Source organism: Idiotropiscis lumnitzeri, chromosome 22, assembly GCF_059441095.1.
Source record: "Idiotropiscis lumnitzeri isolate Australia: NSW breed Sydney's pygmy pipehorse chromosome 22, RoL_Ilum_1.0, whole genome shotgun sequence".
NCBI lineage: Eukaryota > Metazoa > Chordata > Actinopteri > Syngnathiformes > Syngnathidae > Idiotropiscis > Idiotropiscis lumnitzeri.
The window spans coordinates 938,225-952,877 of NC_142412.1; positions in this window are offsets into that span (position 1 = coordinate 938,225).

The window sequence follows — 14,653 nt, forward strand, 5'->3', positions numbered from 1 at the left end:
TCGGTCTATGGCGTTGCGTTCAGGTCGCAGTCTCCCCAGGAGGCGTGGGTTCGAATCCCACCTCAGACAGAGCCCATTGAAAGTACCAAGCAAGAACAAAGCAAACACATTCAAGAGAGCATTACCAGGTGCCAGGATGGCGGAGCGGTCTACGGCGTTGCGTTCAGGTCGCAGTCTCCCCAGGAGGCGTGGGTTCGAATCCCACCTCAGACAGAGCCCATTGAAAGTACCAAGCAAGAACAAAGCAAACACATTCAAGAGAGCATTACCAGGTGCCAGGATGGCGGAGCGGTCTACGGCGTTGCGTTCAGGTCGCAGTCTCCCCTGGAAGCGTGAGTTCGAATCCCGCCTCAGACTGAGCCCATTGAAAGTACCAAGCAAAAACAAAGCAAACACATTCAAGAGAGCATTACCAGTTGCCAGGATGGCGGAGCAGTCTAAGGCGTTGCGTTCAGGTCGCAGTCTCCCCAGGAGGCGTGGGTTCGAATCCCACCTCAGACAGAGCCCATTGAAAGTACCAAGCAATAACAAAGGAAACACGGTCATGAGAGCATTACCAGTTGCCAGGATGGCGGAGCGGTCTAAGGCGTTGCGTTCAGGTCGCAGTCTCCCCAGGAGGCGTGGGTTCGAATCCCACCTCAGACAGTGCCCATTGAAAGTACCAAGCAAGAACAAAGCAAACACAGTCAAGAGAGCATTACCAGTTGCCAGGATGGCGGAGCGGTCTAAGGTGTTGCGTTTAGGTCGCAGTCTCCCCAGGAGGCGTGGGTTCGAATCCCACCTCAGACAGAGCCCATTGAAAGTACCAAGCAAGAACAAAGCAAACACATTCAAGAGAGCATTACTAGGTGCCAGGATGGCGGAGCGGTCTAAGGCGTTGGGTTCAGGTCGCAGTCTCCCCAGGAGGCGTGGGTTCGAATCCCACCTCAGACAGTGCCCATTGAAAGTACCAAGCAAGCACAAAGCAAACACAGTCAAGAGAGCATTACCAGTTGCCAGGATGGTGGAGCGGTCTAAGGCGTTGCGTTCAGGTCGCAGTCTCCCCAGGAGGCGTGGGTTCGAATCCCACCTCAGACAGTGCCCATTGAAACTACCAAGCAAGAACAAAGCAAACACAGTCAAGAGAGCATTACAAGTTGCCAGGATGGCGGAGCGGTTTAAGGCGTTGCGTTCAGGTCGCAGTCTCCCCAGGAGGCGTGGGTTTGAATCCCACCTCAGACAGAGCCCATTGAAAGTACCAAGCAAGAACAAAGCAAACACATTCAAGAGAGCATTACCAGGTGCCAGGATGGCGGAGCGGTCTAAGGCGTTGCGTTCAGGTCGCAGTCTCCCCAGGATGCGTGGGTTCGAATCCCACCTCAGACAGAGCCCATTGAAAGTACCAAGCAAGAACAAAGCAAACACATTCAAGAGAGCATTACCAGGTGCCAGGATGGCGGAGCGGTCTAAGGTGTTGCGTTTAGGTCGCAGTCTCCCCAGGAGGCGTGGGTTCGAATCCCACCTCAGACAGAGCCCATTGAAAGTACCAAGCAAGAACAAAGCAAACACATTCAAGAGAGCATTACCAGGTGCCAGGATGGCGGAGCGGTCTAAGGCGTTGCGTTCAGGTCGCAGTCTCCCCAGGAGGCGTGGGTTCGAATCCCACATCAGACAGAGCCCATTGAAAGTACCAAGCAAGAACAAAGCAAACACAGTCAAGAGAGCATTACCAGTTGCCAGGATGGCGGAGCGGTCTAAGGTGTTGCGTTTAGGTCGCAGTCTCCCCAGGAGGCGTGGGTTCGAATCCCACCTCAGACAGAGCCCATTGAAAGTACCAAGCAAAAACAAAGCAAACACATTCAAGAGAGCATTACCAGTTGCCAGGATGGCGGAGCAGTCTAAGGCGTTGCGTTCAGGTCGCAGTCTCCCCAGGAGGCGTGGGTTCGAATCCCACCTCAGACAGAGCCCATTGAAAGTACCAAGCAATAACAAAGGAAACACGGTCATGAGAGCATTACCAGTTGCCAGGATGGCGGAGCGGTCTAAGGCGTTGCGTTCAGGTCGCAGTCTCCCCAGGAGGCGTGGGTTCGAATCCCACCTCAGACAGTGCCCATTGAAACTACCAAGCAAGAACAAAGCAAACACAGTCAAGAGAGCATTACAAGTTGCCAGGATGGCGGAGCGGTCTAAGGCGTTGCGTTCAGGTCGCAGTCTCCCCAGGAGGCGTGGGTTCGAATCCCACCTCAGACAGAGCCCATTGAAAGTAACAAGCAAGAACAAAGCAAACACATTCAAGAGAGCATTACCAGGTGCCAGGATGGCGGAGCGGTCTAAGGCGTTGCGTTCAGGTCGCAGTCTCCCCAGGATGCGTGGGTTCGAATCCCACCTCAGACAGAGCCCATTGAAAGTACCAAGCAAGAACAAAGCAAACACATTCAAGAGAGCATTACCAGGTGCCAGGATGGCGGAGCGGTCTAAGGCGTTGCGTTCAGGTCGCAGTCTCCCCAGGAGGCGTGGGTTCGAATCCCACCTCAGACAGTGCCCATTGAAACTACCAAGCAAGAACAAAGCAAACACAGTCAAGAGAGCATTACCAGTTGCCAGGATGGCAAAGCGGTCTAAGGCGTTGCGTTCAGGTCGCAGTCTCCCCAGGAGGCGTGGGTTCGAATCCCACCTCAGACAGAGCCCATTGAAAGTACCAAGCAAGAACAAAGCAAACACATTCAAGAGAGCATTACCAGTTGCCAGGATGGCAAAGCGGTCTAAGGCGTTGCGTTCAGGTCGCAGTCTCCCCAGGAGGCGTGGGTTCGAATCCCACCTCAGACAGTGCCCATTGAAAGTACCAAGCAAGAACAAAGCAAACACATTCAAGAGAGCATTACCAGTTGCCAGGATGGCGGAGCGGTCTAAGGCGTTGCGTTGAGGTCGCAGTCTCCCCAGGAGGCGTGGGTTCGAATCCCACCTCAGACAGAGCCCATTGAAAGTACCAAGCAAGAACAAAGCAAACACATTCAAGAGAGCATTACCAGGTGCCAGGATGGCGGAGCGGTCTAAGGCGTTGCGTTCAGGTCGCAGTCTCCCCAGGAGGCGTGGGTTCGAATCCCATATCAGACAGAGCCCATTGAAAGTACCAAGCAAGAACAAAGCAAACACATTCAAGAGAGCATTACCAGGTGCCAGGATGGCGGAGCGGTCTAAGGCGTTGCGTTCAGGTCGCAGTCTCCCCAGGAGGCGTGGGTTCGAATCCCGCCTCAGACAGAGCCCATTGAAAGTACCAAGCAAGAACAAAGCAAACACATTCAAGAGAGCATTACCAGGTGCCAGGATGGCGGAGCGGTCTACGGCGTTGCGTTCAGGTCGCAGTCTCCCCTGGAAGCGTGAGTTCGAATCCCGCCTCAGACTGAGCCCATTGAAAGTACCAAGCAAAAACAAAGCAAACACATTCAAGAGAGCATTACCAGTTGCCAGGATGGCGGAGCAGTCTAAGGCGTTGCGTTCAGGTCGCAGTCTCCCCAGGAGGCGTGGGTTCGAATCCCACCTCAGACAGAGCCCATTGAAAGTACCAAGCAATAACAAAGGAAACACGGTCATGAGAGCATTACCAGTTGCCAGGATGGCGGAGCGGTCTAAGGCGTTGCGTTCAGGTCGCAGTCTCCCCAGGAGGCGTGGGTTCGAATCCCACCTCAGACAGAGCCCATTGAAAGTACCAAGCAAGAACAAAGCAAACACATTCAAGAGAGCATTACCAGGTGCCAGGATGGCGGAGCGGTCTACGGCGTTGCGTTCAGGTCGCAGTCTCCCCTGGAAGCGTGAGTTCGAATCCCGCCTCAGACTGAGCCCATTGAAAGTACCAAGCAAAAACAAAGCAAACACATTCAAGAGAGCATTACCAGTTGCCAGGATGGCAGAGCGGTCTAAGGCGCTGCGTTCACGTCGCAGTCTCCCCAGGAGTCGTGGGTTCGAATCCCGCCTCAGACAGAGCCCATTGAAAGTACCAAGCAAGAACAAAGCAAACACATTCAAGAGAGCATTACCAGGTGCCAGGATGGCGGAGCGGTCTAAGGCGTTGCGTTCAGGTCGCAGTCTCCCCAGGAGGGGTGGGTTCGAATCCCACCTCAGACAGAGCCCATTGAAAGAACCAAGCAAGAACAAAGCAAACACATTCAAGAGAGCATTACCAGGTGCCAGGATGGCGGAGCGGTCTAAGGCGTTGCGTTCAGGTCGCAGTCTCCCCAGGAGGCGTGGGTTCGAATCCCACCTCAGACAGTGCCCATTGAAAGTACCAAGCAAGAACAAAGCAAACACAGTCAAGAGAGCATTACCAGGTGCCAGGATGGCGGAGCGGTCTAAGGCGTTGCGTTCAGGTCGCAGTCTCCCCAGGAGGCGTGGGTTCGAATCCCACCTCAGACAGTGCCCATTGAAAGTACCAAGCAAGAACAAAGCAAACACATTCAAGAGAGCATTACCAGGTGCCAGGATGGCGGAGCGGTCGGTCTATGGCGTTGCGTTCAGGTCGCAGTCTCCCCAGGAGGCGTGGGTTCGAATCCCACCTCAGACAGAGCCCATTGAAAGTACCAAGCAAGAACAAAGCAAACACATTCAAGAGAGCATTACCAGGTGCCAGGATGGCGGAGCGGTCTACGGCGTTGCGTTCAGGTCGCAGTCTCCCCAGGAGGCGTGGGTTCGAATCCCACCTCAGACAGAGCCCATTGAAAGTACCAAGCAAGAACAAAGCAAACACATTCAAGAGAGCATTACCAGGTGCCAGGATGGCGGAGCGGTCTACGGCGTTGCGTTCAGGTCGCAGTCTCCCCTGGAAGCGTGAGTTCGAATCCCGCCTCAGACTGAGCCCATTGAAAGTACCAAGCAAAAACAAAGCAAACACATTCAAGAGAGCATTACCAGTTGCCAGGATGGCGGAGCAGTCTAAGGCGTTGCGTTCAGGTCGCAGTCTCCCCAGGAGGCGTGGGTTCGAATCCCACCTCAGACAGAGCCCATTGAAAGTACCAAGCAATAACAAAGGAAACACGGTCATGAGAGCATTACCAGTTGCCAGGATGGCGGAGCGGTCTAAGGCGTTGCGTTCAGGTCGCAGTCTCCCCAGGAGGCGTGGGTTCGAATCCCACCTCAGACAGTGCCCATTGAAAGTACCAAGCAAGAACAAAGCAAACACAGTCAAGAGAGCATTACCAGTTGCCAGGATGGCGGAGCGGTCTAAGGTGTTGCGTTTAGGTCGCAGTCTCCCCAGGAGGCGTGGGTTCGAATCCCACCTCAGACAGAGCCCATTGAAAGTACCAAGCAAGAACAAAGCAAACACATTCAAGAGAGCATTACTAGGTGCCAGGATGGCGGAGCGGTCTAAGGCGTTGGGTTCAGGTCGCAGTCTCCCCAGGAGGCGTGGGTTCGAATCCCACCTCAGACAGTGCCCATTGAAAGTACCAAGCAAGCACAAAGCAAACACAGTCAAGAGAGCATTACCAGTTGCCAGGATGGTGGAGCGGTCTAAGGCGTTGCGTTCAGGTCGCAGTCTCCCCAGGAGGCGTGGGTTCGAATCCCACCTCAGACAGTGCCCATTGAAACTACCAAGCAAGAACAAAGCAAACACAGTCAAGAGAGCATTACAAGTTGCCAGGATGGCGGAGCGGTTTAAGGCGTTGCGTTCAGGTCGCAGTCTCCCCAGGAGGCGTGGGTTTGAATCCCACCTCAGACAGAGCCCATTGAAAGTACCAAGCAAGAACAAAGCAAACACATTCAAGAGAGCATTACCAGGTGCCAGGATGGCGGAGCGGTCTAAGGCGTTGCGTTCAGGTCGCAGTCTCCCCAGGATGCGTGGGTTCGAATCCCACCTCAGACAGAGCCCATTGAAAGTACCAAGCAAGAACAAAGCAAACACATTCAAGAGAGCATTACCAGGTGCCAGGATGGCGGAGCGGTCTAAGGTGTTGCGTTTAGGTCGCAGTCTCCCCAGGAGGCGTGGGTTCGAATCCCACCTCAGACAGAGCCCATTGAAAGTACCAAGCAAGAACAAAGCAAACACATTCAAGAGAGCATTACCAGGTGCCAGGATGGCGGAGCGGTCTAAGGCGTTGCGTTCAGGTCGCAGTCTCCCCAGGAGGCGTGGGTTCGAATCCCACATCAGACAGAGCCCATTGAAAGTACCAAGCAAGAACAAAGCAAACACAGTCAAGAGAGCATTACCAGTTGCCAGGATGGCGGAGCGGTCTAAGGTGTTGCATTTAGGTCTCAGTCTCCCCAGGAGGCGTGGGTTCGAATCCCACCTCAGACAGAGCCCATTGAAAGTACCAAGCAAGAACAAAGCAAACACATTCAAGAGAGCATTACCAGGTGCCAGGATGGCGGAGCGGTCTCAGGCGTTGCGTTCAGGTCGCAGTCTCCCCAGGAGGCGTGGGTTCGAATCCCACATCAGACAGAGCCCATTGAAAGTACCAAGCAAGAACAAAGCAAACACATTCAAGAGAGCATTACCAGGTGCCAGGATGGCGGAGCGGTCTAAGGCGTTGCGTTCAGGTCGCAGTCTCCCCAGGAGGCGTGGGTTCGAATCCCGCCTCAGAAAGAGCCCATTGAAAGTACCAAGCAAGAGCAAAGCAAACACAGTCAAGAGAGCATTACCAGTTGCCAGGATTGCAGAGCGGTCTAAGGCATTGCGTTCAGGTCGCAGTCTCCCCTGGAAGCGTGGGTTCGAATCCCGCCTCAGACAGAGCCCATTGAAAGTACCAAGCAAAAACAAAGCAAACACATTCAAGAGAGTATTACCAGTTGCCAGGATGGCAGAGCGGTCTAAGGCGCTGCGTTCACGTCGCAGTCTCCCCAGGAGTCGTGGGTTCGAATCCCGCCTCAGACAGAGCCCATTGAAAGTACCAAGCAATAACAAAGGAAACACGGTCAAGAGAGCATTACCAGTTGCCAGGATGGCGGAGCAGTCTAAGGCGTTGCGTTCAGGTCGCAGTCTCCCCAGGATGCGTGGGTTCGAATCCCACCTCAGACAGAGCCCATTGAAAGTACCAAGCAAGAACAAAGCAAACACATTCAAGAGAGCATTATCAGGTGCCAGGATGGCGGAGCGGTCTACGGCGTTGCGTTCAGGTCGCAGTCTCCCCAGGAGGCGTGGGTTCGAATCCCACCTCAGACAGTGCCCATTGAAACTACCAAGCAAGAACAAAGTAAACACAGTCAAGAGAGCATTACCAGTTGCCAGGATGGCAAAGCGGTCTAAGGCGTTGCGTTCAGGTCGCAGTCTCCCCAGGAGGCGTGGGTTCGAATCCCACCTCAGACAGAGCCCATTGAAAGTACCAAGCAAGAACAAAGCAAACACATTCAAGAGAGCATTACCAGGTGCCAGGATGGCGGAGCGGTCTAAGGCGTTGCGTTCAGGTCGCAGTCTCCCCTGGAAGCGTGGGTTCGAATCCCGCCTCAGACAGAGCCCATTGAAAGTACCAAGCAAAAACAAAGCAAACACATTCAAGAGAGCATTACCAGTTGCCAGGATGGCGGAGCAGTCTAAGGCGTTGCGTTCAGGTCGCAGTCTCCCCAGGAGGCGTGGGTTCGAATCCCACCTCAGACAGAGCCCATTGAAAGTACCAAGCAATAACAAAGGAAACACGGTCATGAGAGCATTACCAGTTGCCAGGATGGCGGAGCGGTCTAAGGCGTTGCGTTCAGGTCGCAGTCTCCCCAGGAGGCGTGGGTTCGAATCCCACCTCAGACAGTGCCCATTGAAACTACCAAGCAAGAACAAAGCAAACACAGTCAAGAGAGCATTACAAGTTGCCAGGATGGCGGAGCGGTCTAAGGCGTTGCGTTCAGGTCGCAGTCTCCCCAGGAGGCGTGGGTTCGAATCCCACCTCAGACAGAGCCCATTGAAAGTAACAAGCAAGAACAAAGCAAACACATTCAAGAGAGCATTACCAGGTGCCAGGATGGCGGAGCGGTCTAAGGCGTTGCGTTCAGGTCGCAGTCTCCCCAGGATGCGTGGGTTCGAATCCCACCTCAGACAGAGCCCATTGAAAGTACCAAGCAAGAACAAAGCAAACACATTCAAGAGAGCATTACCAGGTGCCAGGATGGCGGAGCGGTCTAAGGCGTTGCGTTCAGGTCGCAGTCTCCCCAGGAGGCGTGGGTTCGAATCCCACCTCAGACAGTGCCCATTGAAACTACCAAGCAAGAACAAAGCAAACACAGTCAAGAGAGCATTACCAGTTGCCAGGATGGCAAAGCGGTCTAAGGCGTTGCGTTCAGGTCGCAGTCTCCCCAGGAGGCGTGGGTTCGAATCCCACCTCAGACAGAGCCCATTGAAAGTACCAAGCAAGAACAAAGCAAACACATTCAAGAGAGCATTACCAGTTGCCAGGATGGCAAAGCGGTCTAAGGCGTTGCGTTCAGGTCGCAGTCTCCCCAGGAGGCGTGGGTTCGAATCCCGCCTCAGAAAGAGCCCATTGAAAGTACCAAGCAAGAACAAAGCAAACACATTCAAGAGAGCATTACCAGGTGCCAGGATGGCGGAGCGGTCTAAGGCGTTGCGTTCAGGTCGCAGTCTCCCCAGGAGGCGTGGGTTCGAATCCCACATCAGACAGAGCCCATTGAAAGTACCAAGCAAGAACAAAGCAAACACAGTCAAGAGAGCATTACCAGTTGCCAGGATTGCAGAGCAGTCTAAGGCGTTGCGTTCAGGTCGCAGTCTCCCCTGGAAGCGTGGGTTCGAATCCCGCCTCAGACAGAGCCCATTGAAAGTACCAAGCAAGAACAAAGCAAACACAGTCAAGAGAGCATTACCAGTTGCCAGGATGGCAGAGCAGTCTAAGGCGTTGCGTTCAGGTCGCAGTCTCCCCAGGAGGCGTGGGTTCGAATCCCACCTCAGACAGAGCCCATTGAAAGTACCAAGCAATAACAAAGGAAACACGGTCATGAGAGCATTACCAGTTGCCAGGATGGCGGAGCGGTCTAAGGCGTTGCGTTCAGGTCGCAGTCTCCCCAGGAGGCGTGGGTTCGAATCCCACCTCAGACAGTGCCCATTGAACTACCAAGCAAGAACAAAGCAAACACAGTCAAGAGAGCATTACAATTTGCCAGGATGGCGGAGCGGTCTAAGGCGTTGCGTTCAGGTCGCAGTCTCCCCAGGAGGCGTGGGTTCGAATCCCACCTCAGACAGAGCCCATTGAAAGTACCAAGCAAGAACAAAGCAAACACATTCAAGAGAGCATTACCAGGTGCCAGGATGGCGGAGCGGTCTAAGGCGTTGCATTCAGGTCGCAGTCTCCCCAGGATGCGTGGGTTCGAATCCCACCTCAGACAGAGCCCATTGAAAGTACCAAGCAAGAACAAAGCAAACACATTCAAGAGAGCATTACCAGGTGCCAGGATGGCGGAGCGGTCTAAGGCGTTGCGTTCAGGTCGCAGTCTCCCCAGGAGGCGTGGGTTCGAATCCCGCCTCAGACAGAGCCCATTGAAAGTACCTAGCAAAAACAAAGCAAACACATTCAAGAGAGCATTACCAGTTGCCAGGATGGCGGAGCAGTCTAAGGCGTTGCGTTCAGGTCGCAGTCTCCCCAGGAGGCGTGGGTTCGAATCCCACCTCAGACAGAGCCCATTGAAAGTACCAAGCAAGAACAAAGCAAACACATTCAAGAGAGCATTACCAGGTGCCAGTATGGCGGAGCGGTCTAAGGCGTTGCGTTCAGGTCGCAGTCTCACCAGGTGGCGTGGGTTCTAATCCCACCTCAGACAGAGCCCATTGAAAGTACCAAGCAAGAACAAAGCAAACACAGTCAAGAGAGCATTACCAGTTGCCAGGATGGCGGAGCGGTCTAAGGCGTTGCATTCAGGTCGCAGTCTCCCCAGGAGGCGTGGGTTCGAATCCCACCTCAGACAGTGCCCATTGAAAGTACCAAGCAAGAACAAAGCAAACACATTCAAGAGAGCATTACCAGGTGCCAGGATGGCGGAGCGGTCTAAGGCGTTGCGTTCAGGTCGCAGTCTCCCCAGGAGGCGTGGGTTCGAATCCCGCCTCAGAATGAGCCCATTGAAAGTACCAAGCAAGAACAAAGCAAACACAGTCAAGAGAGCATTACCAGTTGCCAGGATTGCAGAGCGGTCTAAGGCGTTGCGTTCAGGTCGCAGTCTCCCCTGGAAGCGTGGGTTCGAATCCCGCCTCAGACAGAGCCCATTGAAAGTACCAAGCAAAAACAAAGCAAACACATTCAAGAGAGCATTACCAGTTGCCAGGATGGCAGAGCGGTCTAAGGCGTTGCGTTCAGGTCGCAGTCTCTCCAGGAGGCGTGGGTTCGAATCCCACCTCAGACAGTGCCCATTGAAAGTACCAAGCAAGAACAAAGCAAACACATTCAAGAGAGCATTACCAGGTGCCAGGATGGCGGAGCGGTCTATGGCGTTGCGTTCAGGTCGCAGTCTCCCCAGGAGGCGTGGGTTCGAATCCCACCTCAGACAGAGCCCATTGAAAGTACCAAGCAAGAACAAAGCAAACACATTCAAGAGAGCATTACCAGGTGCCAGGATGGCGGAGCGGTCTACGGCGTTGCGTTTAGGTCGCAGTCTCCCCAGGAGGCGTGGGTTCGAATCCCACCTCAGACAGAGCCCATTGAAAGTACCAAGCAAGAACAAAGCAAACACATTCAAGAGAGCATTACCAGGTGCCAGGATGGCGGAGCGGTCTATGGCGTTGCGTTCAGGTCGCAGTCTCCCCAGGAGGCGTGGGTTCGAATCCCACCTCAGACAGAGCCCATTGAAAGTACCAAGCAAGAACAAAGCAAACACATTCAAGAGAGCATTACCAGGTGCCAGGATGGCGGAGCGGTCTACGGCGTTGCGTTCAGGTCGCAGTCTCCCCAGGAGGCGTGGGTTCGAATCCCACCTCAGACAGAGCCCATTGAAAGTACCAAGCAAGAACAAAGCAAACACAGTCAAGAGAGCATTACCAGTTGCCAGGATTGCAGAGCGGTCTAAGGCGTTGCGTTCAGGTCGCAGTCTCCCCTGGAAGCGTGGGTTCGAATCCCGCCTCAGACAGAGCCCATTGAAAGTACCAAGCAAAAACAAAGCAAACACATTCAAGAGAGCATTACCAGTTGCCAGGATGGCAGAGCGGTCTAAGGCGCTGCGTTCACGTCGCAGTCTCCCCAGGAGTCGTGGGTTCGAATCCCGCCTCAGACAGAGCCCATTGAAAGTACCAAGCAAGAACAAAGCAAACACATTCAAGAGAGCATTACCAGGTGCCAGGATGGCGGAGCGGTCTAAGGCGTTGCGTTCAGGTCGCAGTCTCCCCAGGAGGGGTGGGTTCGAATCCCACCTCAGACAGAGCCCATTGAAAGAACCAAGCAAGAACAAAGCAAACACATTCAAGAGAGCATTACCAGGTGCCAGGATGGCGGAGCGGTCTAAGGCGTTGCGTTCAGGTCGCAGTCTCCCCAGGAGGCGTGGGTTCGAATCCCACCTCAGACAGTGCCCATTGAAAGTACCAAGCAAGAACAAAGCAAACACAGTCAAGAGTGGATTACCAGGTGCCAGGATGGCGGAGCGGTCTAAGGCGTTGCGTTCAGGTCGCAGTCTCCCCAGGAGGCGTGGGTTCGAATCCCACCTCAGACAGTGCCCATTGAAAGTACCAAGCAAGAACAAAGCAAACACATTCAAGAGAGCATTACCAGGTGCCAGGATGGCGGAGCGGTCGGTCTATGGCGTTGCGTTCAGGTCGCAGTCTCCCCAGGAGGCGTGGGTTCGAATCCCACCTCAGACAGAGCCCATTGAAAGTACCAAGCAAGAACAAAGCAAACACATTCAAGAGAGCATTACCAGGTGCCAGGATGGCGGAGCGGTCTACGGCGTTGCGTTCAGGTCGCAGTCTCCCCAGGAGGCGTGGGTTCGAATCCCACCTCAGACAGAGCCCATTGAAAGTACCAAGCAAGAACAAAGCAAACACATTCAAGAGAGCATTACCAGGTGCCAGGATGGCGGAGCGGTCTACGGCGTTGCGTTCAGGTCGCAGTCTCCCCTGGAAGCGTGAGTTCGAATCCCGCCTCAGACTGAGCCCATTGAAAGTACCAAGCAAAAACAAAGCAAACACATTCAAGAGAGCATTACCAGTTGCCAGGATGGCGGAGCAGTCTAAGGCGTTGCGTTCAGGTCGCAGTCTCCCCAGGAGGCGTGGGTTCGAATCCCACCTCAGACAGAGCCCATTGAAAGTACCAAGCAATAACAAAGGAAACACGGTCATGAGAGCATTACCAGTTGCCAGGATGGCGGAGCGGTCTAAGGCGTTGCGTTCAGGTCGCAGTCTCCCCAGGAGGCGTGGGTTCGAATCCCACCTCAGACAGAGCCCATTGAAAGTACCAAGCAAGAACAAAGCAAACACATTCAAGAGAGCATTACCAGGTGCCAGGATGGCGGAGCGGTCTACGGCGTTGCGTTCAGGTCGCAGTCTCCCCTGGAAGCGTGAGTTCGAATCCCGCCTCAGACTGAGCCCATTGAAAGTACCAAGCAAAAACAAAGCAAACACATTCAAGAGAGCATTACCAGTTGCCAGGATGGCAGAGCGGTCTAAGGCGCTGCGTTCACGTCGCAGTCTCCCCAGGAGTCGTGGGTTCGAATCCCGCCTCAGACAGAGCCCATTGAAAGTACCAAGCAAGAACAAAGCAAACACATTCAAGAGAGCATTACCAGGTGCCAGGATGGCGGAGCGGTCTAAGGCGTTGCGTTCAGGTCGCAGTCTCCCCAGGAGGGGTGGGTTCGAATCCCACCTCAGACAGAGCCCATTGAAAGAACCAAGCAAGAACAAAGCAAACACATTCAAGAGAGCATTACCAGGTGCCAGGATGGCGGAGCGGTCTAAGGCGTTGCGTTCAGGTCGCAGTCTCCCCAGGAGGCGTGGGTTCGAATCCCACCTCAGACAGTGCCCATTGAAAGTACCAAGCAAGAACAAAGCAAACACAGTCAAGAGAGCATTACCAGGTGCCAGGATGGCGGAGCGGTCTAAGGCGTTGCGTTCAGGTCGCAGTCTCCCCAGGAGGCGTGGGTTCGAATCCCACCTCAGACAGTGCCCATTGAAAGTACCAAGCAAGAACAAAGCAAACACATTCAAGAGAGCATTACCAGGTGCCAGGATGGCGGAGCGGTCGGTCTATGGCGTTGCGTTCAGGTCGCAGTCTCCCCAGGAGGCGTGGGTTCGAATCCCACCTCAGACAGAGCCCATTGAAAGTACCAAGCAAGAACAAAGCAAACACATTCAAGAGAGCATTACCAGGTGCCAGGATGGCGGAGCGGTCTACGGCGTTGCGTTCAGGTCGCAGTCTCCCCAGGAGGCGTGGGTTCGAATCCCACCTCAGACAGAGCCCATTGAAAGTACCAAGCAAGAACAAAGCAAACACATTCAAGAGAGCATTACCAGGTGCCAGGATGGCGGAGCGGTCTACGGCGTTGCGTTCAGGTCGCAGTCTCCCCTGGAAGCGTGAGTTCGAATCCCGCCTCAGACTGAGCCCATTGAAAGTACCAAGCAAAAACAAAGCAAACACATTCAAGAGAGCATTACCAGTTGCCAGGATGGCGGAGCAGTCTAAGGCGTTGCGTTCAGGTCGCAGTCTCCCCAGGAGGCGTGGGTTCGAATCCCACCTCAGACAGAGCCCATTGAAAGTACCAAGCAATAACAAAGGAAACACGGTCATGAGAGCATTACCAGTTGCCAGGATGGCGGAGCGGTCTAAGGCGTTGCGTTCAGGTCGCAGTCTCCCCAGGAGGCGTGGGTTCGAATCCCACCTCAGACAGTGCCCATTGAAAGTACCAAGCAAGAACAAAGCAAACACAGTCAAAAGAGCATTACCAGTTGCCAGGATGGCGGAGCGGTCTAAGGTGTTGCGTTTAGGTCGCAGTCTCCCCAGGAGGCGTGGGTTCGAATCCCACCTCAGACAGAGCCCATTGAAAGTACCAAGCAAGAACAAAGCAAACACATTCAAGAGAGCATTACTAGGTGCCAGGATGGCGGAGCGGTCTAAGGCGTTGGGTTCAGGTCGCAGTCTCCCCAGGAGGCGTGGGTTCGAATCCCACCTCAGACAGTGCCCATTGAAAGTACCAAGCAAGCACAAAGCAAACACAGTCAAGAGAGCATTACCAGTTGCCAGGATGGTGGAGCGGTCTAAGGCGTTGCGTTCAGGTCGCAGTCTCCCCAGGAGGCGTGGGTTCGAATCCCACCTCAGACAGTGCCCATTGAAACTACCAAGCAAGAACAAAGCAAACACAGTCAAGAGAGCATTACAAGTTGCCAGGATGGCGGAGCGGTTTAAGGCGTTGCGTTCAGGTCGCAGTCTCCCCAGGAGGCGTGGGTTTGAATCCCACCTCAGACAGAGCCCATTGAAAGTACCAAGCAAGAACAAAGCAAACACATTCAAGAGAGCATTACCAGGTGCCAGGATGGCGGAGCGGTCTAAGGCGTTGCGTTCAGGTCGCAGTCTCCCCAGGATGCGTGGGTTCGAATCCCACCTCAGACAGAGCCCATTGAAAGTACCAAGCAAGAACAAAGCAAACACATTCAAGAGAGCATTACCAGGTGCCAGGATGGCGGAGCGGTCTAAGGTGTTGCGTTTAGGTCGCAGTCTCCCCAGGAGGCGTGGGTTCGAATCCCACCTCAGACAGAGCCCATTGAAAGTACCAAGCAAGAACA